Raw genomic sequence first — 6,111 nt, 5'->3', positions numbered from 1 at the left:
AGCCATCCTTTCTCAAGAGAGAGGTTCTTATTAGACCGGAAACATAGGGTTTAAGAGATGGTGATGCATACAGTAAAACCTTGGATTGCGTGCATAGTGTATGTCCTTGTCACGCTGCTTCTATGGGGTACATTATTGGATGAAATAAAGAGGGTTTTTTTTTTTTTTTTTTGTCAAGTTTGTTGAAGTGGTTGACACTGTTGAACCTTATCCATATGGTAATATGTGCAGTTGTCTCATATTCTTTTGAAGATTTGGGAAGGGTAGTGCCAGAAACAGCCAATATTTTCACAAGCAGTTCCAGCAGCTATACAAATTTAGCTAGGAAGGCAGTGAGCTGAATGAAACTAAAAGTTAATTCTGCCTTTTGCAACATGTTACACCTGTTTTTAGGGTGTAACTTATTGTTAAGCATGCACTGCCCCCCCCTCCATGACAGCATGTATGAGTTATTTTCCCCTGCAGTGGCTGTCATTTATGAAATTGTGGGGTTCCCCCTGTACAGTCACAGTGATTTATGAATGAATAAACTACAAGTCTCATCTGCCATCACAGCAGACAGACTTGTAGTTCTTAATGGAATACAAGTGTGCCGTTTACTGCACTCGCATATCATTGAAACTTCCTCCAGCTGGAAGTCTGTACCACGGTACAGGCAGGTAGGTGGAAGCAGAGTCTGCAGGAGCCTATCATTACACCTGCACTCTACTGCGTACAGGTGAAATACTTGTGCAGGCTTCTGTGAAATTAAATAAATGCACCCTTTCCCCCAGTCATCCTCCAGGATTGGCTCCACCGCCTGCAAGAAACACAAGCACACACAAGTTTAAAAAGGTTGCCCCTTCAGTTCTTGTTTTTCCTGCGATCTGCAAACACCAGCACTGGAGGGGACCCAGTTTATCCCTGGATACTTCACTCATCCCCCTGTGCCAAAGCTGATGAGGCAGTCAGTCACAGGTTCCTGGGGTGAAAAAGACAAGAGTGGTTAAAACTTTACAGAACCCCCTGGGCTCTCCATTCCGATGGGGGGGGGGGGGTGTTCAAAGGGAAGTGACCCCCCCCCAAGTGACTGAACACTTTCTCACCCAGTTGGGTTGGCTAATCAATTTTGTGAAATCAAACAGAATTCCCTCTCAGAAAGCTACACTCCTGGGCTACATTATCGATACAACAGCACAAAAGATCCTACTTTCAGAAGAAAAGGTAACTAGACACGGCGCCTTAACTAAGAACCGCAAAACAAGGGACAAGGAGAGCCATCCTGTCCCTTTTTAGGGCTCATGTCTGCCTCAATTCCAGCGGTACAATAGGGCCAACTTCACATGAGGGCCTACAGTGCCAACTGTTAAACAACAGGGACAGAAGCGTGGATTCATTGAAAGAAACGATTCCCAGAGCTGTCAGAAAGTCTTTAACGTGGTGGACAGGAAAAGACACCCTGAAGAAAGGCAAACTATGGCTTCTGCCGACTCAAGTCCGAGTTACCACAGACGAGAGTGTGTCTGGATAGGGGGCTCACATAGGACAACAGGTCAGACAAGGAAATTGGGAACCAGAAATGTCAGAAGTATCCTCCAACTTAAGGGAATTACAGTACTGAGAGTGCTTTATGCGTTCCAGGAGGCAGTAGAAGGGAGCACGTACAGAGTCTGTCGGACAATGTCACTACAGTGACATACATCAACCGACAAGGGGGTACCAGATCAAGGCCCCTTATGAGAACAGTACATGTACTTCTCTCATGGGCAGGTGTTCACTTACCATCACTGTCGGCGGTGTATACACAATACCTTAGCGGTGTACTGAGCCCGAGACAGCTGGACCCGGCAGAATGGGAACTGAACCAGAGAATCTTTTCAATACTTGTCTCAAAGTGGGGCCTTCTGGAAGTTGATCTATTTGCCTCAGCAAACAACAAGAAGGTATTTCTCCCTAAGAAGAGAGGCAGACTCACTGGGGGTAGACTCCCTGGGGTTCCTGTGGTTGTTCAATCTGGGGTACGCCTTTCCCCCGGTACAACTGCTCCCCAGGACAATCAGAAAGACCTGTACGGAAAAGGCAAGGGTGATCCTACTAGCACCCTTTTGGCCGAAAACGTCCTGGTTTACGGCACTAAGGAAGATGGCAGAAAGAGATCCTTGGACCCTACCAAACCAGGACAACCTTCTACTGCAGTCTGGAGCATACTATCCGCAGCTTCAAACTCTGAAGTTAACAGCAAGGATCTTGAAGGGCGCATCTTACTGGGAAAAGGCCTCTCCGCGAAAGTAGTAAAGACACTTCCTCAAAGCAGAAAATCAATTACAAGGAAAATCTGGAAAAAGTACTTAGCAAACATGCGGCCCAAAAACTGCGATTTGTAGGTTGTGGGCAAGGTACTTGACTTTCTTCTCGAAAGGAGCAGAAGCTGGCCTAGCAGTAAGCACTCTCAAAGTACATGCCGCTGCACTTTAAGTTTTTTTTTTGGATACACAGCTTAGAGAAAATGTTCTGGTCAAACGATTCTTCAAGTCCATCTCAAAGAAACAACCGACCGAGAGCATTAAGAAGGCCCCTTGGGACCTTTCCCTGGTTCTCAGGTTTCTAACTCAATCACCTTTCGAGGCACTTTCGGAAACTTCATTGAAAAACCTGACACACAAATCAGCCTTTCTAGTTTCTGTTATGTCAGCTAGACGAGTTAGCGAACTTCAGGCCCTTTCTAGAAAGGAACCTTTCTTCACATTCTGCCCAGACAAACGAGTCCTTAGAACAGACCCGCTGTTTCTCCCCAAAGTTGCCTCAGCATTCTACCGATCACAAGAGGTCATGTAACAATCATTCTACCAAAATCCATCCAACCAAGGAGAGGAAGCGTTCCCGACCTTGGATGTTAGAAGATGTGTCCTCCATTATCTGGATGCAACTAAACCACTTAGGAAAGCTACACACCTTTTCGTTTTGTTTGGCAGCATCCAAAAATTCCATAAGTAGATGGATCAGAACAGCAATAAAAACAGGTTATGGCACCCAAATACAAGCCAGCCCGACAAACCCAAGAGCGTGTTCGACATGCTCAATTGCTACTTCCTGGGCAGAGAAAGCTTGGGCCTCCATTGCGAAAATCTTTCAAGCAGCCATCTGGTCCAGTGATTTCACCTTTGTGAAACACTACAGGATCGATTTGGTCTTTGCCTAAGATCTGACCTTTGGTCGAAAGGTCCTGCAGGCGGTAGTTCCACCCTAGGTATGAATCTTTGGGGTCTCATGTGACCATCCTGGAGGATTTCTGGGGAAAGCTAGAGTTATTACCTGATAACTCCTTTTCCAGGAATCCTCCAGGACGGTAGACCTCCACCCTTACTGATGGAAGATATTAAGCACATATTGCAGAATGTTAGTATTTGACAGCAGGACAATTTTTGTACAACTGAAGGGGAAGCCTAGGGCGGCCTTTTTAAACTTGTGTGTGCTTGTGTTTCCCGCAGGAGGTGGAGCCTAAATTTCTTATGTGACCGTCCTGGAGGATTCCTGGAAAAGTGCATTATTATTTTTTTAAAGATGAGCTTAGTCTTTAATGCTAGAAAGAATACTGGTATGAGTAAAATATCCTGAGTTAAAAACTGGTTATTAGCTTTTCTGGTGAATGTATAACTATACAAAAGTTAATGTATACAATCAGGAGCTGTAGATTTGCCTAATCTTACTAAAACATCTCAAAGTGCAGTAGGTGACATTAGCTAATCACTGGTTACCTATTATGACTTTTCATTTTTCCCCAGTAAAAGTTTCTGCACTCCCTTTGTCTACGCCCTAAAAACTGGCTTAATAAAGTGCAGTTTTCTACTAAAGGAAACCAGACATATATAAGAAGCACATAAGCTGGTATTGCTAAACTCACCTGAAAGAGACTGCTGCCTGGCAGTCATGCTGATCCTCTGATGTCTTTAATACTTTCTAGAGTCACTTTCTCAGCACAAGTATGCACTTTAGAGGCCCTGGCTTCATCTGCTGCATATTTGTTTAGGGTTAGTAAGTCCAAGGGAGTTATTTACTAAAACTGGAGAGTGCAAAATCTAGAGCAACTCTGCATAGAAACCAAACGGAATCCAGGTTTTTTTTGCCAAAGCTTAATTGAACACGTTGAAGTTAAGCCCCGTACACACGTACCGATGGTCGGCATACAAATGTTCCTCTTTTCTCCCCGGGATGTCGGTGTCTGCTGAAAAGTGCAAAGACAGCACAAGGACAGCACAAGAATTTTGTCCGCCGACTGCAGAAGTGATGTCATGTAATGGTTAACTTTCCCTGTGTTTTCTATTTTCTGAGCATGCCCAGTCTTGCAAATCTGCGGTCTGTCGGCCGAATTGTGTACTGACAGGCGAACAATCGTCCGTTCTGGTGTCGGCATACAAAAATGTTCATGTTTGCAAGAAAGACTTTTGTCCGCGGATTGTGCGCAGACATCTGTCGGAGGCACCATACTAACACGCGTACAATCGGCAGATCCTTCGTCCACCGACGTTTGTATGCTGACGATCGGTACGTGTGTACGGGCCTTTAGAAGCGGATTGGTTACTATGCACAGCTGTACCAGATTTTGAGTGCACTGATTTTAGTAAATCTCACACAAAGTATTGGAAAAGACAAATCCGCATGTTTGCAAATTAAAGCAGAGCTTTACCCATAAAAAAATAATGTTCTTTAGCAGGAAACATACATTCCACAATAATAATTATGCTATCAAAATTAGTGTGTGCTTACGTTTCAGATATTCACCTTCTTTTGCAACTCCTTCAGCCTAAATGTAGGGCCAGGTCCTCTCTACCTATTAGCACTATTGGCCGAGTAAATCTTTTCAAAATTATTTTTTTACCAAAATTTCTCTTTCTTTCATCACACCCCTATGCATGTTCTGCACTCCTTTCGCTGTGTGAATGGTTTCTCTGGGCTGGGGGGACGCCTAAACTTTCACAATCTACCTTATATCTACCGATTAATCACAGTGGACTGGCATTGCTTAACCTCCTAATGTACTGCTGGGCAGCTGTCTTAGTTACAGTGCGCTGGTGGTTCTCCTGGCCTAGGGATAACATGGAGGTGATCCTTGAGGCAGCTATACTGGGCTCCTATGCAGAGCTCAGTAACCTTGTATATAGAGAATGAAAGAGGTCTCCCTTAGCTGCACATCTGAATGATCCCTCTGATCAATGTATTAGTGGCAACCTCAGCTTAGACTCCGACCAGGCCAAGCCCCAAACTAGTTTTTCTCCACCCTTCAGAGCTTAGTCATTGGGATCTTCAGTTCCCTATGACTAAGCTCTGAGCCAAAGAGCAAAGCATATTTGGGGCATGGCCTGGTCGGAATCTAGGCTGAGGTTGCCACTAACACATTGATCAGAGGGATCGTCCAGATGTGCAGCTTAGGGAGACCTTTTTCCTACCCCAGTAATTACAGGAGCCGGAACGAGCTCCCTCCCAGTTTGGCACTCAGAACAGTGGACATTGAGAATTTTTTAACCCTTCTGAGAGCCTGAGCGGCTCACACATGGATCTTTTGTGTATAGGACTGATGTCTAACCCATCCCCTTTGAGGACGACCCTGAAGGTTTGGAAGCAAGCCAGGGTTCAATATGGTACAAACACTACTTACTTCCCCTATACTCTGCTCTGGGGCAATCCTACACTTCCTCACCTGTTCACTGTGCTGGATCCTGTTATATGGGCTCAGTATGGAAAAAGGATACTGAGACATATAATGCCTTGGGGTGCTCCTTTATCCCTTGATGAGCCTAAATGTATATACAACATGCCTAATCGGATGTTTTTGCATTTTATGCAGTTGCGTCACACAATTGTGGCTCAATTTTCATCCTCACCTGCTATAGCAACTGACTCTCTAGTAAGAAGTGGATGGAGGACAAAGGTTTAGGCAAGTCCTCCGCTATCAACATACTTTCCATACTCTTTGACCTCTCCTAGAATGGAGTCCCTCTACAACAAATGGCACGCGGGCATTCCATCCCTGTCGAAAGATGACTGGGAGAACAGCCTTCTGCAATGCGTCCATACTATGATCTCTGCCAGAGATTGCTTTATAGAACTGAAAATTATTCATAGAGACTGTATTAT

Source organism: Pelophylax lessonae (genome assembly GCF_965119305.1).
Source record: "Pelophylax lessonae genome assembly, chromosome: 8".
Classification (NCBI taxonomy): domain Eukaryota; kingdom Metazoa; phylum Chordata; class Amphibia; order Anura; family Ranidae; genus Pelophylax; species Pelophylax lessonae.
The sequence above is the reverse complement of the archived record's forward strand: the minus strand, read 5'-3'. Positions refer to the sequence as shown.